At 40.4% G+C, this 23,535-nt stretch overlaps 1 long non-coding RNA gene across 1 annotated transcript in view; it reads left to right on the top strand.

Annotated features, from left to right (window-relative positions):
- The window catches only part of LOC122825344, a 114,290-nt gene that overhangs the window by 3,964 nt on the left and 86,791 nt on the right, over positions 1 to 23,535 (top strand). Inside the window, exon 2 of the long non-coding RNA XR_006369627.1 lies at positions 2,762 to 2,868. This is a non-coding gene — a long non-coding RNA (uncharacterized LOC122825344). The remainder of the gene's footprint in view (positions 1 to 2,761; positions 2,869 to 23,535) is intronic.

The raw sequence follows: 23,535 nt of genomic DNA, 5'->3' as shown, positions 1-23,535 counted from the left end.
CAGATTATGAAACAATATCTGAAGCATCCAGAATCTACCAAGAAATGGCCACAACTCTGGAAAGCTGCAAAGATTCACAGGTCAGGTGGGAAAATCTGTGAAGTAGCAGATCAGGGTTCACAGGAAGATAACTTAATTTCTTCTTATTGACTGGACAATATTCTAAAAGAGAGTGAGGGCGAAAGAGGAAGGCTAAAGATTCACTGGGATCGCTGCTGAGGATTTGCCATGTCAGGCTTGAAAATGCTAACCTGAGCCTGTTGTCTAACAGTTTGACATGGAGGATTCAACGATTTCCTCTAAGCTGTTTCATGGAGCAGAGCTTTGGCTGAATTTACTGATGCATCAATAAACTCTCACCGCTAAATTTCCTCCCCCTAAACCCCCGCCGACTAAATAGCTGCTCTTTACACTTCTGCCAAGCCCACAAACCGTTCTGCTGAGATTCAGTCATTATGCGATCGCACAGTAGAGGAAACGGTGAACGGTGATGATTTCATCAGTTGTTAGCAGGAATGATCAGGCGGCTGAATAATAGAGGAACTGCGTTCCGCTTGTTTGGACAACGATTCTTGGACAAAAACAGTCGTTTCCAGAGCAGGATGGCACTGCCACATATTTCTATTTATACCTAAAAAGATTTACTATTCCTCATACTTTCAATAATAGATTAACTCTAAAACTTTGCTGACAGTTGGAGTTTTTGGCTCTATATCCGTTACTTGGTATTTCACGATCGTCTTCAGGGGACAAAGAGCGCTTAAATGAGATTTGCTGGAGCAACACAGTGTGAATGAATTATAGGCAAGGAGACACCTAACAGCATTTTGAACACCTAAGAGCTAAGGTGTCGCAACGGCTGAGAATAAACGGCTCTTATTTTCTCCTCTCAGACCTTTCTAGTTTGCTTTCAATTCCTTACCGTGTTTCTGAGCAGAGACGGGGGCGGTGAAAATTCTTCCAGATTTTTCTATTTTGCTTTTCTCTCACAATTTTATATTTCCTGGATTGTCATTAAATAATTTAATTAATTAAAAGAAGAAGGCTATCCAAACAAACCTGCTTCCAAGGGGAAAAGTAATCGCCCTAATTGTTCGATCAGAAGTTGACCCTGATTAGCGACATTTTGAAGGACGCCAGCTTTGCGAACCACACCCATGTTTCAATTGAGAAATCACTTAAATAGAATCTACCTGACAACATAAAGTGAGCTAAGCAGTCTAAAAAATAGATCTAAAATATCGACACCAAGTCGATATCAGTATCGGATCGATGCTAACGTGGCCTGAACGTTAGCATCGTGCGTCCTTTAGCTTCAGATTCCCTCTTGAAATTTATTATATTGTTGTATTATTATATATTATAGTTATTAATTTCTACCAAACAAAGATGTTTTCTTTAAAATTATACTTTTTTTTTTTTTTTTTTTTGTTTTTTACAAATTGTTCATTTTGGGGAAAAAAAATACACATAACTTTGTGCATTTTTGTGCAACGATCCCTTCTGCTTAACACGTCGATGTGTTATTAAAGTATTTTGTAGACAAATTATCTCTGAGGTTTTAACAAAAATAATTCAAAAAGAAAAAGCGCAAAAAATGTAATAGTCAGAAGTTTGATGATATAACAAACTTAGATGATTAAAAAGTATTAGTATCGGTATCGGCATTGCCAATATGGCCCCTTTATATACGTGGTATCGGATCGATACCAAAATATGTAGTATTTCTAAAAAAAGCAACAAATGCTGCCCTCCTCAAAGAAAATTGAAATTTTTTTTTAAACTGAATAAAAATCTGAAATATGTTTTTAAATAAAACGGTAAAAAAGCTGGTTGAAACATGAAATTATTTTTTTTCTGTTCTTTTATTTTGTTGCTAAGCTCCAAACAGCATGTTATTTCTTCCTTTTTAATATGTCTGGAATTTTTAGTTTAAAAAATAGTTTTTTTTGTCTGAAAGGTTAAAAGTTTTCTATATTCTAATATTTCAAATTAGACATTTTTTTTTTTGCTTAGTTTATCTATAGAACAAATAATTGTTAGAGTGGAGGTTCTTGAATTTGGGAGCCTGTGGGCTTTACAGCTCTAGACAAGTTTCACTTATTAAGAATAAGGGCAACAATGTCTCTTTGGTTTGTAAATGTCCCTAACCCTTACCTTAAACAATAAAAACAATTAAAAAAAAATTATTTCCTTATCCTTGGCCTCTCAGTAATTAAATCACTCTTTAAAAATTGCATTTGGAACTCCATATTTGTTTGCTTTGACATTTTTAGGTTTGGCGAAGAATCAAAAACAGAAGAAATCTGCAAATACCTCTTCACAAGACGGTTTGTTTACATGGGGTGGGGGGAAATGACATGACATTTTGGTTTCCCTGGAAACGGGCAAGATGGCATACAACATAATAACTTAACATCTGTTGTGCGACTTCAGGTCATTAAGAATTATCATAAAATTAATCTCCACCTAATAAATGGAGACTTCAAAGCCAGTGCTGACAATCTTCTTAAATGCCTTCCTGAATTAGCTGAAGCATCAAGAGATGACAGTGTTTTCCTGTGAAACCTTTTTAAAAAAAAATTTTTTTAATATTTATTTTTTTAGTGAGTTTTTTTTCGTTGGTGTTTCTTTTCATGCTACATGATGAAATGCTGCAGAGGGCAGTATGCCGGTGCGTTCTTCTCTGAAGAAAAACAACAGAGCGGTAGGTTGAATAGAGGGTGAGCCGTTCTAATCGATAATTTCATGTCATTTTCAGACCCGAGATGAAAGCAAATAGGATCAGTCTGTGGAGAGCCAGAGGAGAGGTGTTTGTGCTTCTGGCTTCCATAAAGAAGAGAGCAGCAAATGCAAGCGTCTAAATATGTACGTATTGCCATGAACTCTTTCTCCATTTTGTCACGCTGCAACCAAAAACGTCGTCATGCTTTATTGTGATGAACCAAAACAGAACAGTGCATGTTTGTTACGATTAAGGAGAATACTAGATAGGTCTTCTAATTATTTTACAAATGTTACCTGAAGAGTGTGGATTTGAACCCTGCTTTTTTATATACTTTTCAGAACCACTGTAAACTAGGCTCACAACTGCAGGTTACCCAGGTTATTTACACTGACCTGAACCAGAGTTCATACCAGATTTTCCATGTTACAGGCGCAAGCATGAATAGATTTGATTGGAATTTAATGTAAAAGACTAACACAAACACAAAGTGGTCTACAGTTGTGAAGTGGAAAGAAAATTATGGTTTCCTTTTAACAATGGCTTTCTTCTTGCCATTCTTCCATAAAGACCCCGATTATGCAGAGCACAAAGACAGTGCAGTCACCAGGCGGGAGGCAGAAAAACGGGTCTGAATACTTTTTTTTTTGCACACAGCAAATGTTAGAAATGTTTTGAATCATGTAAAATTTCCTTTCCACGTCACAACTGCATGTTGGTCTTTCACGTTAAATTCAAATGAAATATATTCATGTTTGTGGTGGAAAAGTGACGAAATATGGGGTGTGAATACTTTTGCAAGCCACTGTTTCTGCTAGTTTTCCACGCATAGATACAAAATGTTTGCTAACTTGGTTAGATGGGAGGTAAAGGGTCTGCGAACATCAACTTTCAAATTTGCCTATTGGATTTACGTCTGGACTTTGACTGAGCCATTCCAACACGTGGCTGTTCTTACTGCTCTGAGTGTGTTATTTTCTCAGGAAATTGCCTATTTTTAGTCTTAAAGATTAATTGATTGCTAAATAAGTTGACAATTCTTTCAGTAATCAGTTCATCACTGTTAATCTGATTAATCGTTTGAGCCCTAATATTGTGTCTGTAATTTGACAAACAGACCTGTTCTGTGTATCCCTGGGAAACAGGAAGTCTAATGTAACAAATCTGACGTTCCTATATCTTCAGATCAATAACGTCCAATAATGATGACCCTAAGTGCTTTCTGAAAAAAACTTTTTTTTTTTTTTTTTTTTGCTGGGCAATTTGTCCCTCACTGAATAAGTGTACTCAAAGTAAAAGTTAGATTTCTTTTTCCATAAATGTTTCAGAGAGAGATACCACATCCAAGTAAGAATTTCTTTTGAGGCTTTTCACCCATTTTGACCATTTTGTGTTCTCTGCTCAAGCGGAGGCAGTGAAAGCCAGGCCTCTCTTCTGCATGCACACACAAACCAACAGGGGGCACTGTTGTGGCACGGCAGCAGCAGGCGGACGCCTCACCAACCTCGCCATTGCTCATTTAATGCTGCTCTCATCCGAGTTCGTAATTCAGACCAAAATTAAAGCGAAGCCGCTCCTCCGTTCGTTCAGCGCTCTACTTTACACATCAAAGTCAAACGAGCTGAATGCTCAGGAAGGTCATGGCGAGGCCCGCTCTGCTATCATCCGTCCTCATCTGTGTGTGCTATCTGTGCGCCACTGTCTGCCAGGGAAAACACATTCAAAGAGGGAAGTGAGGGGGGAAGGGACTCTCCACTCCCCACAAAAAAATAGGGTTACATTTTTTTTCCCCCATGGGCAGCGCGAACGATAGGATTGAAGGGAAAACGGTGGGGCGATGTGTTACAAAGAGTAACAGTTTCTTATCACGGGAGAGATTAAATCCTGCTTTAAAGGTCTTAATCTCAATAAGAAGCAGTGCAGGAACAAAGAGCAAGACGCTAGCAGACATAATAGTCATTAGCCAGAAGGACGACGGCGACCCACACAGCACGTGGGAGTCGACGGTGAAACCCGTTCTGCGAAACCGACGAAGCGGCATCCACTTAACACGAAACGAACTGGAATCACCCTATTAAACAACTATCAAAGCAAGCAGGCTAACAGAGGGAGGCTGCATCAAACACACATCACACGCACACACACACGCACACACACACGCACACACGCACACACACACACACAAATGCATGTTTATAGTCTTGTCTGCACCTATGTTGCGTTGTCTATGTTGCGTTTTTATGGCCTCGGCCAAAAAAAAAACAAAGCCGACTGCGTTTCAGCGCAATTGTGATGTCTTATTACAGTTAGTCGCAGTGACAGTCTAAAGCACATCACTCACTAAACTAAAACACGGCGTTTATGCATGCGGAGAAGCGGCGGCGGCTGCCTTGTCGAAGCGTTTCAAACATGCGGCACGACGCCATGGCCCTAAAAATCTGAAGTCAGCCGTCGCCGCTGACAAATGGGATTAGATGTCACAAGTCGGGAGCAGAAAGAGCCGCCGCGCTTGAGGATTGACTGACTGACTGAACGTCTCGCTTTGTAATGTATCAATTCAGGTCAGTGGGAAGAGAACAACAGCTGCATTTCATTATTGTTCCTCCGTCACAACGCATCAGTCCTGCAGAGTCTTCAAACAAGTGTTTACTGTAATTTTTTTTTTTTTTTTTTTTTTTACACCATCAGCTCAGAGGTGTGCAGCACTCTGTGGCTCATCCATCACATTTAATGCATGATGAAATTGCTGCTGGCTTGACGCAGACATGTGCACACACACACACACGCGCGCGCATGGACACACACAAACAGCCTATATTTATATCTGTATTCCTCCTCCTACAGCCTGTCTGATTGAGGCAATCAGTAACAACACGCGGAATCATCTCGAGAAGCTCTGCAGGTGTCGACAAACAAACTTTTCCTCCCTGGAGGGTTTGTCGTGTGCGTCTTTAAGCGAGCCATGCAGGACTGGAAATGCTGCAGTCGGCTAAAGCTCTGCCAAGAAGGAAGCCTTCCGAGGCCGGATCCGTCTCCGGTTGACGCCGTGATTACTTTATTACTTGGACGACTTGTCTTCCACTATTGACCCGCTGTTTAATGGCATTTTTTATCATCAGTTAAGCTGCACTTTATTGCTCTTATTGTCAAGGCTTCCAATTAGTTGTCAGACGTCTTATCGTTCAAGCTAAAACATTAGCCGTCGTTCTGGAGAATCCCTCACCCCCCCACCCAGAATTCAGGATTCAATTTTGGGAGCCGTTAGCTTCTTCACTAGCCTTCAAAAAACCAACTGTGATAGCTGCGATGGTGAAATGTTTACTTGTCACTACATATTAAGTCTTCCACAAATCGTAGCAATGTACAGTTTCATGTAGTGACAGGTTGCTACAGTAATAAGATGCTTGGAAATAGATGGGGTTCGTTTTGTTAGCATTGCTAGTAGCGGTTAGCCTAATGGGTACAGGTTAGCAGTTAGGTGATTCTATCCCTACATGTTAGCAACTTTGAGAATTTAAATGTAGGTAAATAGAGTTTATTATAAACTCTTACTCCAAATCATATAAAAATAATCAATAATGATAAAAAAAGAATAAGAAGACATAAAAATAGATATAGTAGCTATTTGTAGTGAAAACCACGTGAGCTTGCTATAGTTGTACCATCGTTTTTATTAAACTATTCTGAACAATACCCTTGTGTTTGACTTGACCTATATATATATATATATATATATATATATATATATATATATATACATATATAATTTAAAGTTTTCATTAGGATTACTCAAAATAATGCTCACGTTTAAACTGGAAAAGCTAATTTGGTCAATTTAACCCCCTCCTTTTTTTTAAAAGTCATATTCTAATTTCATATGTCCTGGCTGCATTCTTACTGTTTCCATTGAAAGGAAATATCCTGAAATAAAGACAGAGGTTTTTGTTTTACCCCCGTATCATTTGTGCTCGCCTAAGTAAAAACACCCCCCAAAAAAATGGCTACATTTTCCCGGCTCTGCCCCACATCTAGCTTGTTAGCTTTATATCCTGCAAAAATAATTAGCTGCCAAACTGTCCTGATAGCTGTTAGCGGATTCTGTTTCCAGTCCGAAATCTGAATCTTAAAGCTCAAAGTTGCAGGGTGGGGGAGAAAAAAGAGCTGTCATGGCTCTCCATGATTACAAAATCATGACTTAGCAAGGCGGAAGTTGCTCACCAGCCCTTAACTCCAGTATGATGGAAGAATCAGTGTTTTGTGTTTCTTCCCCTTACTTTTGACAGTTCGTATCTTGTTAAACTTCCACAAATGATAGCTCCTGGTGGGTTTTATGGTGTGTTAGTGGTGCTCCATGAACAGTAGCTGGATGTTGTTGATGCAGCAGTCTGAGGTTTGATTCCTGACGTTGGGAGTGTGCTGGACGTTCTGGTACCACTGGTATACAAAATCTTTTTTTAAAAAAAAGGATTCATTCAGATGTTTTTGGAGATACTTTGACATGTTTCATTGCTAAGAGCAGTTAGTAAATTTAGGTTTTTCCAACAACTTTAGTTTGGGTTGAGCCACTTCCAGACTTCTGAACTAACAGAACATTGCTACATTACAAACTATGTAACCAGCTGGCTATTATTTCTTCTACCAATTAATGTCTTTACTTATCTAAATTAATAAGTAAATACATATTAAGCAAGATATGCTTCCTCTAACCCAAACCCCACTTTCCAAAAAGATTTTTCCAGATTTTTCCAAAACCAAATGTAAAACAAAGTGATTAGAGCAAAGCAGACCTCAATCTGACCAAAGAAAAAATATTTCTTCTTGATGTGTTGTTATTTGAATAACAAGTCGAAACTCATACATATTAATATGCCGTGTCTAAAATGGCTAACACATCCACTTCGCTTGGATATGATCCATGATTACCACGGATCTATTTCTTATCATCATTATATTATTAAGGCCAAAATGGATAATTAATAACACTGTAAGTGTCCACATAGTGTTGGATTATGGGTAAATTACCAGCTGTAAAGCTGCCCTGCATTATGCAGAACAACCAACACGCCATATGGATCTGAATATTGATAGAAAGATGCTCTAAGTGTGACGATGCAGTTAATTAGCCCTTAGTTTGTATTAGACATGATTCCAAAATACCAAACGCTGCTTCTTCAAAAGCCTATATATATATATATATATATATATATATATATATATATATATATATATATATATATATATATTAAACTCTGTTAAGGCTGAAGAAAACAGATGTCCGTTGCTGCTTGTTTACATACTAGAGTATAACTATTGCAATTCAATCCAGTCATACGAAGAGATTCAAAGTCAACTACATAATTTCCTTAATGTTTGTTTCTAAACAATGCAGTCGGGTTCAGTTTATTATTTAAATTAGTAAAAAGATTTTGGTCTAAGGAAATCCAGCCGATTGCATCACAAGACTAACTTTATAGGAATCCTTGCCCCTGAGCTAACAGGGGGACATCACATCAGTATGATATTGTTTAGACACATAAACCCATTTTACCTATTGAGAAGGGAAAGCCAATGCTTATTAGTATAAATAGCTACCATTTACTTGAGGGAGCCATATTAAAGGTTAAGGTTGGGGTTGAAGAGAAACCCACTTCAAGAGACTTTATCACTGGATAGCAATACAGCAGTAATGTCTTATTGTTTGCGATTCAGTCTGTAGCATTGTCTCATGTAGTTCTTCAGACTTGGACTGAAGAATCAACTACATTTGGACTTCTGGGTACAATCTCAGTGCCCAATTAGCTCAGCTGGGCATTTTATGCAATTAGGTTTTATGCCTAGTTGCATAAGAAATTTCAGATTGAAATTTTGTCAAAATTGTCAACCATCAAGCATGGCAATGGCAACATCACCCTGGAATAACAATTACCGTTATTCTATAAATAGACTTTTCATATGGGTCAATTTGAAAAGTGTTCAAAACCAGTTTGGATGGATGCTTGGAATCGAATTTCTGTCAAAAAGTCCAGTTTTGTCCAATTTCCAATCGCTTAACTGTTGATTTGAAATGAAGTTGAAATATTTGGATTATGATTGCAACAACCACCTCCATTTAGTCTATAAATAGAATAGCAAAGATAAACCACCAACGTATAAAGAATAAGCAAACGTAAAACCGAACCACCTGGATCTTGTTTGATCATGTTTCCCTTGAAACCAGAGCATCCAATTGTGTATTAGAAACTGGGTGCAGAAAGTACTGAGCTAAAAGATAGCAAAGTTACTGAGCTAGCAGTTATAGGGAAAAGAAAAAGCTAATGTTTGCCTTCCTCTTCAGCCTTGGTGAATACTGCCTCCTTCCTATTCTGAGTCTTGCTCATAAATTCATATTCAGGCTTCGTTGCACCCTTTCAGAAACCCTGCAAGGTGAGCTTAGGCCTCATTTATATTTATATTTCTTCAACATTTAGACACTCCAGTGGCTGTGAGATTGTGTCTGCCATTTATATAATCATGAAAGACTTGTATCCGGTCTCTCTTCACTCTGAGGTGCAGGTTCTCTCGCTTTCTGCGGCGTAAATGTATCGGGCGCGGCTCCGACCCCACGGTCCATTCATTCAAGCGTAGTGAACATGTAATAGCTCAGAAGTGCCGTGATACAACGGAGAACATTCGAACACGACAGTGTTTTCAGCAGCACACGGCCTGAGGGCAAATCGTCACGTATTCCCCTTCACCTCTGTTTCCACGAGAACCCGCTCTTATTCTGTTTTCATATTAAACCTGAAAACGCAACAGGAAAAGGTTTCGTTTGATAAGAGGCGCAGCCTTGTGTTCGCTTTCTCCTGAGAGGCGGTGACATGATGAATAGACAAAAACGATCGTGTTCCTGGGGCTTAGAGTGGACTATAATCAAGATGAATGTTTGCTTTTGATTGCTCACCGCTGTCCAAAAACCCCGAGACAGAGCCGGGTTTTTGACAGCAGTGGAAATGCTGGGGGAGATGGAACGGCAAAGAGAGGAGGGTGTGTGGGGGGAAGACAATCAATTGATCATCTATTATGTCCAGTTCTTAATGAAAATGCTGCAGTTGGATAAAGCTTTTCCAAAGGGAAGCCTTCAGAGGCCTTTTCTGTCTTTGGCTTGATGTCATGATCAGTTTAATACCCAGGCTTCCTGTCTTCCGCTATTGATCCACTGCTTACTGGCATTTGTTTTAACAAGCATCAGCTAAACTGCACTTTATTGCTTGTGTTTTCATGGTTTCATCATTGCTTATTCTTTATACTAAATTATTTGCAAGTATAAAGTGTTTGTTTATAACCCGCTACTTAAAGAGCTAGTTAAGTTATCGAGCTAGCTACCTAAAATAAATAGTTAGCTTATCAAGCTAGCTAAGTTATTGTGCTAGCTAACAGAGATGGTTAGCTTATCGTGCTAGCTAAGTTATTGTGCTAGCTAGCTAACAGAGATAGTTAGCTTATGGAGCTAGCCAAGTTATTGTGCTAGCTAGCTAACAGAGATAGTTAGCTTATGGAGCTAGCCAAGTTATTGTGCTAGCTAGCTAACAGAGATAGTTAGCTTACCGAGGTAGTTATCGAGAATACCATGTGTGAATACACTGGTTGAACATTGAAGCAGAGAAAACTAATAATATAATTCACAGGGTTGCGAAAATTGAACAAGTTTGAAAAATGCTTTCAGTAGTCATGACGCTCAGACAGAGTCCAGATCTGCTGTAATGTCAAAGCGTACACCGCTCCTGATTTGAAGAGTACTGTAATGATCGGAGTGCTCTGAACCACATGCAGAATCAATCACAGAGCCATGGTAAAAGTTAAAAGGTTTATTTACAACAACAGTAAGGAATGTACTTTTGGGAAGAGCTTCAAGACTACAGAAGTATCAGGAGAGAACATAACGGGTCAGAAAAGGGAACGGTGTTGATGATGTTTCCAAATCTGAGTTGTTTTTCTCATTTTGCTCATTTTGGTGAGCAGATTGGCAAAGAGAAAGAGGATGGTTGGATTCTGGAGAAGTTGGAAAATTTGATGTGGGTGGTTGGATGATTCATATGAGGTTTGGGGTTAAGAAAATAACTCTAGGAGTGAACCAGAGGGGCTGAAATCTGTTGAGGACATCCAGTAGGACAAAGAAATCAAGGAACCCTTAACCTGTGAAGAACAATGGAAAGTGGCGAGTGACCAGGAAACACTGGTGGAATCAAACAAACTTCAATAAAAGAACAGATTGTGGCTTGACTCTACCATCGTCATTTAACCATTAAGCGCTGATTGATTGTCCGACTGCTCCTTCGGAACCTTAGAGAGTCTAAATTGATTGCGTTCAAGTGCAGAGGCATCAACAGGTGCACCACATACTCCAGAAATCCAGAATGCTTAGGATCCAGCTAGTGGAAATGTTATCAGTATAAGGGGTACATTTCTATTGGCACTCTTTAGTGGGCTCTTTGGTGTCAGCTAAACATCATTTAGACACCATAGTCTACCCATGTATTGCTAGTGACCATGCCTATCTCTTTATGACCAGATTGTACCCATTTTCTGATTTCTGCTTCCAGCAGGATAACACACAATGTCATTAAACTCAGATTATATGAATTAGCCTTGTGAATATGGACCTTCAAAGGGCTTCACAGTCGCCAATCCTCAGCCCATTAGAGCACAATTCACATCACTGATCACTGATCTACAGCTGGCAAAATCTACAGCAACTATATGATGTGACTATGTGGGAATGGTGTAAAGTCTCTAAGGAGTATTTCCTAAAACTTATTGAAGATTGGTCTAAACTGGACCTGTAAAAGCATACCTAGTGAAGTAGCTGTTGCGTATCTTCTTTACTGCTTTACCATACTCAAGGTACAAATAAAACCTAGTTGATTCAGAGGCTTACTCCTCTGCTTCAACTAGTTGTTGACGAGTTATTAGCTTGAACTTTAGGAGGACATTTAAAGGTCAGGAGTCCCATTTTCTGAAATGTTATCTTGCTGCACATGATCAGGTAGGTGGAACACCAGTGTTTGTTTGCTGGCTCTTACAGTCCTGATTGTCCCAGCCAGAGCATCTGTGTCAGTTTTGTGGATGACTTGTCTGACACAACGGCTGCAACATGCTCCCTGGTACAAGTCCGAAGTCCCTGATCCAGATAGAATAGAGCCATTAGTACTGATAGCAAAAATCATTAACAATAAATGTTTACAATAAAACGCTGAGCACTTCCCTGGGTGAGTGGATTAACATTTCTAAGCACTCTGTTTAGTTTAACAAAGACCAACTTTTTAAAAAGTCATCCGTTACATTTATTTTGACGGCATTATTAGGTTATTCCAACAATAACTTAAAAATAACTTTTATTTTGAAGCTTCAACAATACAAGATGAACATACAATCAACTTCATAAGGGTGGTATAGATGAGAAATTGGTTTGTTATCCTGACAAACTCATCAACTTTGAAAAATAGATACTATGGTACATAAACCTACAGTGTCTCAGGTTCAGAATATTTGAACAGATCGGTAATTGCAAATTTATTTATACCCCTGGCAGATTTAGATCTTTTTATTTGACTGAGACATTTATTTCTGACAGAAAATGCGAGAGGCATCTCTTAATAGATGAAGCAACACACAAGATTCAGCAATTTTAAACAATCACAAATGATGTATTTATTTTTATTAACATTTTAATAAAAGGTATGTCAAAAAAAGGTCTCTCTTTCTTAGTAATCAATGGGTGTATGTCACCTTTTTTTTAACAATACAATTTTTCCCATGTAACATGCCTTAAAGGGGCAGTGTTGTGTATTTTCTAGGCACATGGTGCCATTTTATGGCACAATCTAGTAACTATGTTACCTTTAGCTGTTATAAAAATGCTGTATATGTCAAATATGACTTAAAAGAATTTTGATTTTGTAATTTAGCACCTTGAAATTGGGCCCCTGTTTTTTTAAAAAAAAACTCCTGCTCTTTCTGAAACTCCGCCTTCAGGAAGTCATCATAACATGGCTCCTCTATTAACCCTTTAACAACGTTTTTGCCAGTGTATAATGAGCTCAGCAGATGCTCAGTTCCACCAGGTGTTTGCTAATTGCTGCTGGCTAGTCTGAAGGAGCTGAGTGGGGGAGGGCTGCTCTGTGACGGAGAAGCATGGGAGCTGCAGCTCAGAGGACGAGCTTTGTTGTCGAAGGCGGGGTTAGGGTCCACTTAGGCGTTTTGCACAGCTCAGTGGTTGCCATGGAGATTAAAGGATTTCTCAAACATGTGTGAAATAATCAAGACAACACTCCAGGTATGTTTTGGATGAGGGAATATCATTATAACATGATGTAAATATCAAAAAAGTCAATGTTACGTTACTGCCCCTTTAAAATGAAAGTTTCCACCTTTTCAAGCATATGCCTTTAACTAGCCTCCGTAGGTCCATGACGACGGTTCTCGTTCTCACATCTTAGGGAGGAAGTGGTATATGAAATGGTAGATATGAATTCATATAGATTTTGTGCCAAGCTCCCCACATGCAGGTTCCAGTCTCTTGCCGATAGCAAGAACAGAATCGCCTGCTGCAATTTACTGTCCTCCCGTGCATCAGATATACACATATGGCCTGATTTGGTACAGTATATGAATATATACATCTACCACTACCTGCAGAATGCGCGTGTAAATCAGTCATCCTGTGGCTTCACCGGATCTCTAATGCTGTCTCGGGGGGACAGCAAAGTGGAGCGGCACCACCGCGTGGCGTCCTTGTTAAAGAGCTCTCTGCGGTTTATGTGTCCGCTGGCACTGTGAACCATGGCCCAGGGATTTACAGCGCCTCATTACCGAGCCATCATAAAACCCTCATGTTTGCAAATGTTAATGCTCATGATTTATATTTAAATGTCATCTTATATGTCGCAGTTAAAAGGCGAGTTAATGACGCGGCGGGGGCAGGTGACGGAAAGACTGACGGAGCGACAGGATGAGCTGTTGTTGGCGGAATGAAAATGCACTTGCCGGCCCGACTTTTGCTCCTCCGTCTTTTTGTTCTCTACTTGATGCTGAGCAATTTGTCATGACGGTCGGCTTGTCCCTTGTGGTGTCTCTGCCATCAATTAATTCTGAGCAGCGTTTCTTTGGCCACAGAAAAGGACCGACACTTTGGCTCTCTTTAAATTTTTTGCTGCTTCTGCGTATTTCTTGTTTTTCTGATTAATAATGTGAAGTGGAGAAGCAAGTGTGTGCGTGTCTGTGTGCACGCGCTTATCAAATGGCTTGAAAAAGTATACTGTTTTGACAACTTTAACATTTAGTTATGTTGCAGCCTTTCTGAACCATCACTAAATACTTTGTTAGACTAACTTTTCAGGGGAATAAAAGCTACATGTCTTCTTAACTAGTGGACGCAGTTAAAGCTCCGTTATGTAGCTTTTACAAAAATTACTTTTTGTACAAGTTATTTATCAAATCTTTTACCATGTCTGTGAAAGAAAATCAAACTCCTCTACTTCTTCCCGGTGGTACTAGTTTGGTCTGCAAAAATGGACAGTTCAAAAACAGCCAATCAGAGCCAGGAGGAGGGTCTTAGCGTTGTCAGTCAGCCGCCGGCGCCCTACTGAATATGCTCATAGTGAAAAAAGATCTTATGGTACGTTAAAACCAAACGTGCTTTGAGAGTCAGGCACATCTGGTTTACATTCAAAGTCCGTTAGAGGCGCTTCGAGGGTCCATTGCGGCGTGTTTCCATGCGTCTAACAAGGGGCGATTTGAACCGTTTGACGCGTCTAAAGTGCCTCCACACTTTGACATAACCAGACATGCAAAGCGCTATGTGTAGAGCAAAATGTCAAGCGTCTGCATGCAAAGTGCACATGTGTCGAACTTGGAACATTGGACACGTTTGGTGTGAATGCACCATCACAGTTACAGAAAAACTGTTTGCATGCTGTCATCGGTGGCCATGCTAACTCTATTTAGCTCCATCCAACTTTCTATTAACTTACCTTTGCACCCTGCTGTTATGTGTTGGACTGGGTCTCAGAAGAAGGCCTCCTTGCACAACTACACCTTGGGTTTGTCTGGTGGTAGATCTGGGCCTCAAGAGACTTGAGGATAGTAAAGGAGCATAGCAGGCAGGTGTGCAGGATTTTGTAGAGTGGGGAGTTGCTAATGAGGAGTCGTCAGGGAATTTCAAGATATGCTTGGTTTGGTACTCAGGATTTCCTTTCCATCAGAGATGGAAGGGGAATTAGAAAACTCAAGGCTCTGTATTTTATGTGAAGCCAGAAACATAAAATACAGAGCACAAAATCAACTGGCGTGATGCTGCCAATGTGGGTCAACACTCAGGCGTAGAGAAACCGTCTGGCTCCACCTGCTGGTCGCCTGATGAAATGTTTGAACTCGGGTGCTCCAGCTGCCGCCTGCTCAGCCACTGCTGCCGCTTTAGGGTGGATCTACATGGGGAAAAAAACCCCAATCCAGACTTAATATGGGTTTTGACCTCTAATTCAATTTTGGTCTCCATGTTAAATCCTTTCGGTTGTTGTCCCGGTTAATTTAGCATGTTCTGAGAAGTAAATAGAAAAATCAGGATGACCAGGCTTTCTCTGTCGCGGCACCGAGACTCACTGCCACTAGTTTGACGGCGCTGAGGGGGGGGGAGTAGTTGGGGAGGGATGCTCTGTGAGGCGGTAGTTTGGCTTAGTGGATTTCTACGTATTTCTACGTATTTCAACATTCTGAATGGTGAGTTGCTAGCTAACTAGCTACATAGAAAGCAAGCTAGCTTGTCAGAGTGAATAGTTAGGATATGTTAGTAGTAGGTTATGACCTAGTGACCCAGTTAGCTAGCTAGCTACTCCACTGTGCTAGCTATATATATATATATATATATATATATATATATATATATTTATATATATATATATATTTATATATTTATATATATATATATATAGGCTGCACAGTGGTGCAGTTGGTGACACTGTTGCCTTGCAGCAGGAAGGCTTCCTCCCACAGTCCAAAAACATGACTGTCAGGTAAATTGGTTGCTCTAAATTCTCCCTAGTGAGTGTGTGTGTGAATGGTTGTTTGTCCTTTCTGTCTCTGTGTTGCCCTGCAACAGGCTGGTGACCTGTCCAGGGTGACCCCGCCTCTCGTTCACTGGAGATAAGCACCAGCACCTCTCATGACCCCACTAGGGACAAGGATGTTAGAAAATGGACATATATATATATATATATATATATATATATATATATATATATATATATATACACACACATATATACATACATGTGACATTAATGTATTTAAGACCAACTTACTTTTTAACGATAAATTTAAGACTTTTTAAGCATGCGTAATGATGGTAAAAAGCCTTTATTTTATAATTAGAGGCATCAGAAGACGTTTGGAGGAGATTTATCAAATTTTGACATTTTTAATTTTTAAAATTTATAAAAAAAATTAATCACCATAAAACTAAATACTTTGTGTTTGTCTATCGTCAAGATCCCAATAAAATGCTTTGCTGAAAAAATGTGGGAAGCCCTTGAAGAAAGTTCAAGGGCCTGAGGATACTTTAGCAGGGGTCTTCATCTTCCTTTGGATGAAATGTCATGTGTACATAGATATTATCAGTCAGAAACAGAGAAAAAAAATATACCACGACAGAGTTCCTCCCTCTGCGCCTCTCCTCAGGAGGTGACACACTTCCACATCAAAGTGGAGATGTAGCTTATTAGTGCGTCTGACTGAGACCGGTAGCGCAGTTCAAACGCTGCTGCTCTCTTTCAATTACACTTGTGGAGATAGAATCTTATTTATATCTAGGAGAAACGTGGTTCATCAAAACCAAACAAACAAAGCGCAACCCGCTCTCACCTTCCTCTTCCTCGCTGGTTAGGGAGGGAGCCTGAACTTTATTGCTTCAGGGTTTAAGTGCAGCACATCTCTGCTTTGGCCGCATGAGTCACTACACATAGGTAAACAATCGTAATGATGACATTTCTGATAGCTGCCGAGAAGAAGCCAAGGTTGACGAAAGTTTAAAACCTGATGGACTCGATAAGAGTGGAAACAAGTTGAATTCCTGGAGGACGAAGGGTTACATGATCCAGCTTTTATTCATTTCATTAAGAGATGTCATTTCGCTACTTGAACATAAACATGACCTTCTGGGCCGCCTTTCTTTCACTTCCTCTAGGTCTGGCTTGACCAGCAGGATTTGCTTTGCGTCTCCCAACACGACTCTGGGTGATCGCTGCAGCTCCCTCTGTGCTGCGTTTTTCTGATTCAAGAAAAAACTAAAATTTACATTAAAGGCTGCGCAGAGCTGAGGTCATATCGTACAGACTCTGGCAGGAGGATTACAATTCCTTGAATTTATTTATTTTTTTCATTTGAACATTTTAGAACCATAAACTTGAATGTATTTTGTTTGGACAGATAGAGAGATAGACAATCTATCTGTAGATAGACAATGTCAATTTGTCGCGGCAATTCTCTGTTCTCCCACAAACACGCGCAAACACATTACAGAGTTTTCTCAAATCTTCACTTTGGTCTGAGTTTTTATTAATAATCGTTGTTAGTGACTTCAAAGTGAGTTTTTGTGTGGCTGAAAGGCCAAAACACATAAAAACATACTTGTTTTCCCAGATATCTGACTACTTGTGGACTAGACCTTATTCTGATGCAAAATCATACAAAACTGAGACACCCACAGAAATCTAAAATCATTTTTAACTAATTCCAACGCCTCTCCCCTGAAAACACATGAATACGGGTCAATGTAGGAATTGAGGGATTGACCAAGGGATGCATACTGGACCCAAGGTGACTTCACCTGCAAGGCATCCCTATGTAAGAACTTTAAAACCATATGGGTCTTAGATGTAGGATTCTTTTTTTTATTACCAATTTCAGACCTAGCAAACACCTGTGTGTGTGCCCAGCTGATTTTTACCCATGCTAACCATATTTTTATTTTATTTTTTTCCCCTGCCAGGGTTTTTTTTTATGGGCTCTAGTGTCCCTTATATGACAGTAGGCTGACAGGAAAGGGGGAAGGAGAGGGGGGAAGACATGCGGCAAACCTCGGCCGGGTCCGGGAATCGAACCCGTGACCGCCATGTCGAGGACTGAAGGCCTCCAAATGTGGGTCGCGCTATCCCCTACGCCACCACAGCACGCCCATGCTAGCCAGATTTAGTCAAGTGAGCCCTGTGCAAGAAGCAAAGTGGCTGAACAAGTCCACATCCTACCCACATAAACATGCTAGTTGGGTCCTTTGAGACTTTATTTAGTCTTCATCTACACTTGAAAGCATTACGTGGCTTTTTAGCAACTAAATTCTCCACATCCTTCTTCTTAGCTTAGCCTACAAGGAAGTAAACCATCTTCAAAAACCCTTCCAATACTCCATCAAGAGAACCGCAGCTCCGTGTGCTAATTGTCTAGACTGCTTCGTAACCACAGCCCCCCTACACCACACGCCCTCCATCATTATTCACTGTTATCAGTTACATAAGAGCCTTTATTTGGGGCGGCTTTAGGTTTGGCTTCGACGCTGAGCCATGGTGGTTGGCACTTGGATGAACCGCCTTAACCTGTCACTCAGACTTTATTTTAAAGTCATTTTCCTGTCTCAATCTGCGAGCCAAGATCCAACAATCTCCCGCAGTGACTGCATCCCTTCATGATGGTTCCCACACACGCTGAGCTCCCTGACTGCACATCAAGTTTAAATGGGGGTGGGGAGAATGAGACAATAACACCTATAGATTCACTGTGGGGAAAATGTCTTATTTCTTTCTTCTTCAAGAGGAATCTGTTAAAACCGTTTCAACTACGTCAATTCTGTATTATTGCGGAGCCTGACTCTGTATGACGTGTTCCTGCGGTGTCACCTCGTGATAAACCGGGTAGAATAGAGGTGCAAAATGCGGCGTAGACTTTTCTGCTTTCAGCAGAGTGTTTATTCCCTCGGCGCGATCGGCCCTGCATGCATCTGTTGTTTCCGCCCTACGAGGCCTCTGCGTTGCCATCCCGGTACGTTCAAAGTCTTGAAAGTGGTCCGCGCTGGTGGTCCTGTCACGCCGCGCCGAAGAGATTGGCTGAACAGCCGGGAGACGAATTGGCCGGGAAGTCCTCTTGTCAGCGGCGACAACCCGCCTGCGGTTCCTCGGAGGCGTCCTTATGAGATTGCCACTGGCGTTGCTGTGTTGCAAAAAGCCTTTGTCAGGTTTGTTCTTTTTTTTTTTTTGCCCCGCTCTGTTCAGCTATTGCTTTTTGCATGCCTCTTTTTTTTTTTATTTATTTTTTTTTTTTTTTGGTGGAAGCTGGATTGTTTTGGAAGAGCGGATCTTTCTTTTGTGAAGTGGTAAAGCATGAATTAAAGATGAACTTGGAGTTTTGCTATCACAGGTTCTGGCACTGAATAATAAAAAGCCATATTGCTTCACATCTGAACACTTCCCATTCTGGTGCATTTTACAAGAGCCACAGCTTACATTTTGAGCAATGTTTATGCTGCGGAGCACCCAGACCCCTTAAAATCGGTTACAGGATAAATAGAGTCGATCTATTCGACGAGAAAGCAAACTTCCACAGTGTGCCGACTGTTGTCATGGCAACTATGACCGGTTGCACCCTTCCAATCTGCTTTCAGAAAGATTTAAAGAGCCAACAATAAATTTCCCAGCAGTTTACAAATTGAAACCCGCAAAAATACAATTAAAAAAATAGGGAGGACCTCACTCCGTTTTTTTCTTTTTTTTCTTTTTTTTTTTTTTTTTTACCTTTGGACTTTCCTGCATCCCACAGACTCATGAAGCACCATCAGAGGATGTGTGCAGGAGAATATTTCACGGCTAATTGAGCCGGCGTGATGCCGGGCAGCGCCATCGTCGGGGGAGAGATAGGCACCGGGGCTGCAGAGGAGAACAATCAGAGAGGCTTAACAAGCTCTCACCGGCTCCTCTACTCAGTGTAATTAAAAGCAAGTTGGTGGGAACGGGCAACACCACCCTCCCCCCATTGTTCCACTCAGAGAGACGAGAGCGGCACAAGTCCATTCACAGGACAGTATTCGATTTCTGGAGGCTTGCTCATTTTTGCGCTGCTTCATCATGTTCAGTCTCTAGGAAAATAAAACCTCCAGAAATCTGTGCGGTCATGACAAAAAGCTATGTTTGTGCCGATTTGGGGACATTGTAGGTGGTGATAATACAGAAGAACCTGTAAAATCCCCTAGTCTTCTTCACTGTCTTCATCAGCAGCAACGTTCTGTCGTTGATCACGTGACTTGTGGGATGTGAAAAAGGTGTTTCCAATTGCAGTTTTGCCAAATACATCTGTTGTGATGCGGCTACCTCAAAATTTCAAAATTGCCTCCTTACCATTAAGGGAATTTATTTACGCAATTTCTACTTGCGCTATTCAACCGTTAATACATACATACCTTTTGAGAGGTTGCTTGAAGTAGATCTGGGGCCTGCAAACTGCCAAACATCCTGACATTGTCTATCTAGTTTTTCCCCTGGAAGATGAATCTCATGGAAGGAGTCGTGGTCTACATAGTTGGGTTTTTTTTACCCTTGACTGTACCGACAGTCACAAAAACTTTTCTTTCCCCAAAACTTTGGCTCGCCATCGACACCAATGTGAACGTACACATAGGTTCTGGTAGCATTGTGTAGCCATCAGCCAGAGTTGCCTGCCCACAGATACAAATTAGCTTCATGAAATAATCATAGCCAACTGTCAGCCCCTGAGGGAAATCATACTGTGGGCAGTCAAAATAACTCACCGCCTGTTGGAAATATGTCAAAACAAAACGTTAAAGACTGACAGTCAAAATGCACTAGACTCGCCTCCATTCCTTTATGTTTCATATAGATATATTTTTTAGTCAACTGACAATCCCTCTGAGCAGTGTTGCTGCCAGGAATTCATTTAGGTCCAAGGCTGGTTGGATTGTTTCACAACTGAGGGGAGAGAGGAAAAAAAGTGCAGAAGTCTGAGATTTTTGTTTTTCTTTTTCATTTTTGTAATGGTTTCTGGAGAGAGACTGACAGGAACCCCCCCGACGGATTCCTAACCGAGGCCAATAAACACAACAGATGCATAAATACACACGTATTGACAAGAAACACTCTGGGAGGCGATCATAAGAGTTAAAAAAAGCATACTTTTAGAACACAGGAAACCTTAGTTTTTAAAGATGGTAATACATGCAGTCTCTTTGTAAGTGAGTGGTTTTCCTAAACTCTTGTTCTGTTCGCTGGTTCTAATGTTCTTTCTATTTTCACTAATGTATGATGTCAACCATGAGCTTAAAAAAAAGAGCCGGTGCAGCGTTTCACCAAAGTATTCACTCCCCTTGAAGTTTTACAAAAACAGTATTGGTTATAATCTGTAGGGGTTTGTCTGACTTAAGTTTCATTTGTGTCTCCGTTTTGATTATTTCTTTATGATTTATTTACTTGGATATTATTATTTTACATTAGCTGCAGTTCTTATCATTTCTGGTTTGGATTTGTTTCCTTAGTTTAGTTTTTCTTCTATTTACCTTTTATGTTGGTTTCAAGTTTTTTCCTCTTTGTTCCCTTTGCTTCGTTAATCTTTCCCCTTTCCCCCAGCCAAAATTAAGTCCAAATAGTTTGGATGTATTGTTTTCTCCTTCTTACAGAAAGTTTCTGCCATGCTTATTTTTTATAGTAGAGATGGAAAACTCCTGTTTCAGTTTTTTTTTTTTTTTGGCATTTTGTGGTGTGTTTATTCCAAAAGAAAAATATATAAAACTTCTGAATGGTGAGTTCCGTGTGTACTGACTAAATACATTATTGTGAGGGAACGCTAAAGTATTGCGAGGGAATGTAAACAAAACAAAAAAAATTCTCCCATGCTTCTTGCATTTTAGTCTTATGAAAATATAACTCACAGGCTTTCAACACTTCCATCCTCCCAAAATGGAAAGACTATGGCACAACTGCAAGCCTACCAAGATGTACATGGCCATCCCACTAGACAGACAGGCTAAGCGGCTCATGGTAACTCTGGAGGAGCTGCAAAAATCCACAGCTTAGGTGGACATAAATAGGTCAGAAACTTTCTGTAAGAAGGATAAAGAATACATTCAAACTATTTTGACTCAATTTTGAGTTATTTTCACGGGGTAATATCGCCATCTGTCGAGAGAGAAACTATTAATTAGGAGCTCCACAAAAAGTACTTTTACAAGACAAAGTGTCTACCTTATCAAGTTCCCTAAGTCCTTAAATCTCTAATCCTATCCCTGTGGTCATGTATCCTAACTGTTAAACCCCTTTTCTCCGTTCCCCACCTCCATCTGTTACCAATAACCAAGAGCCGAAGGAAAAGCTGATTACTTTTGTGGCCCCCACTTACCCCACTGCTCTCATGGCAATGCCTGAACTAAACTGACTGTAATACATGTCAGTTACCAGGTACGTAAGGCTGCGGTTAAATGGAGAGAAAAATGCATCAGGAGGATGACATCTGAAATCTGCTCTTCTCGCTGTGTCTTTGCCGCTGGGTATCTGTCTGTAATGGCCTCATGCAGGGAGCCGTTTTACATCATGAGCTACCCGTCTGATCTAATGCAGGTAGAAGAAGCAACCTCACGCTGTTTGGAAGAGAACACAGGTATCAGTCGGATGAAATAACTAATACTGGTGTCTCGCGCAAACGCTTTTACATTGATTTAGCTTTCACACCGTGGGCTGTAATCGAGTTCAAATCGTATTTTGCAGGTAGGTGGTGTCATTGACCCAGTTACAGTGTATTGCACTGATGTCTTTTAACAGTTGTCTGTAAGCAGCTTTGATGTTTGGAAACCTTTGATAAAAAGAAAATACGTCTTTTCATCTGTCCTATTTCACCAAAAAGGTGACTGTATTCAGACTGACCCAGTTTTGATGTTCCAATTACCAGATTTGCGCGGAGCTTCCAATTCTTCCCTTTTACTGTTGGCATCATTTAGTTATAAATAATTACATGTTGACCACTGACAGACTTAGTAAATAACCCGATATTGTCTTCAGCTTGGCACCGGTTAGTGAGGAGGACATACATGTATTAGACAATAGAATGTTGTGTCCTCGAAGTTTATGTCAGAAAAATGGGTAAGCATAAGAATTTAAGTGAGTTCAACAAGATAAAACTGTGATAGCTTGATGATTGGTTCAGAGGATCTCCAAAGGCTGCAGCCATTGGAGGTGTTCCCAATCTGTAGTGGCCAGTACCTGCTAGAAAGGTCCAAGACAGGAACAGTAATGGACCAGTGCCAAAGCAAAATGGTGTTAAGTGAGAAGTGAAGACTGGTCCAATGTTAGCTCGCCATTATACGGGGGACGAGTTGGTCTTAGGAGTGTACTAAGCACAAGGAGTGGAATCTTTTGGATGATAGAGTGTTGAAGAAGTAATCTTTGGTAAATCAACCTCTGAAAATTTCATTGCAGAGACTGATTTACCAAAGACATTTATCGGACCATTGTCGCATCATTGGTGTTGTGAAGAGCAATGACCCCAAGCTGTTTGATTTAGTTTGGTTATTCATTGGGGCTGCATTTTGTAGCACTGTTACCTTGCAGTCAGAAGTTTCCTGGGTTTGAAACCCGGCTTGTGATCTTTCTGCATTTTGCAGAAATGTGCCTGCATGGGTTCTCTCTAGGTTCTCTCTAGGTACGTCGTCTTCCTCCCACAGTCCAAAACGCGACAAGGTAATTGGTCTTTCTAATATTGTCCTTAGGTATGAGTGTGTGTGCAGGGTTGTC

The sequence above is a fragment of the Gambusia affinis genome, linkage group LG22 (assembly GCF_019740435.1).
Source record: "Gambusia affinis linkage group LG22, SWU_Gaff_1.0, whole genome shotgun sequence".
NCBI lineage: Eukaryota > Metazoa > Chordata > Actinopteri > Cyprinodontiformes > Poeciliidae > Gambusia > Gambusia affinis.
Note: the sequence above shows the minus strand (reverse complement) of the source record. Positions and strands in the feature narration are given on the sequence as shown.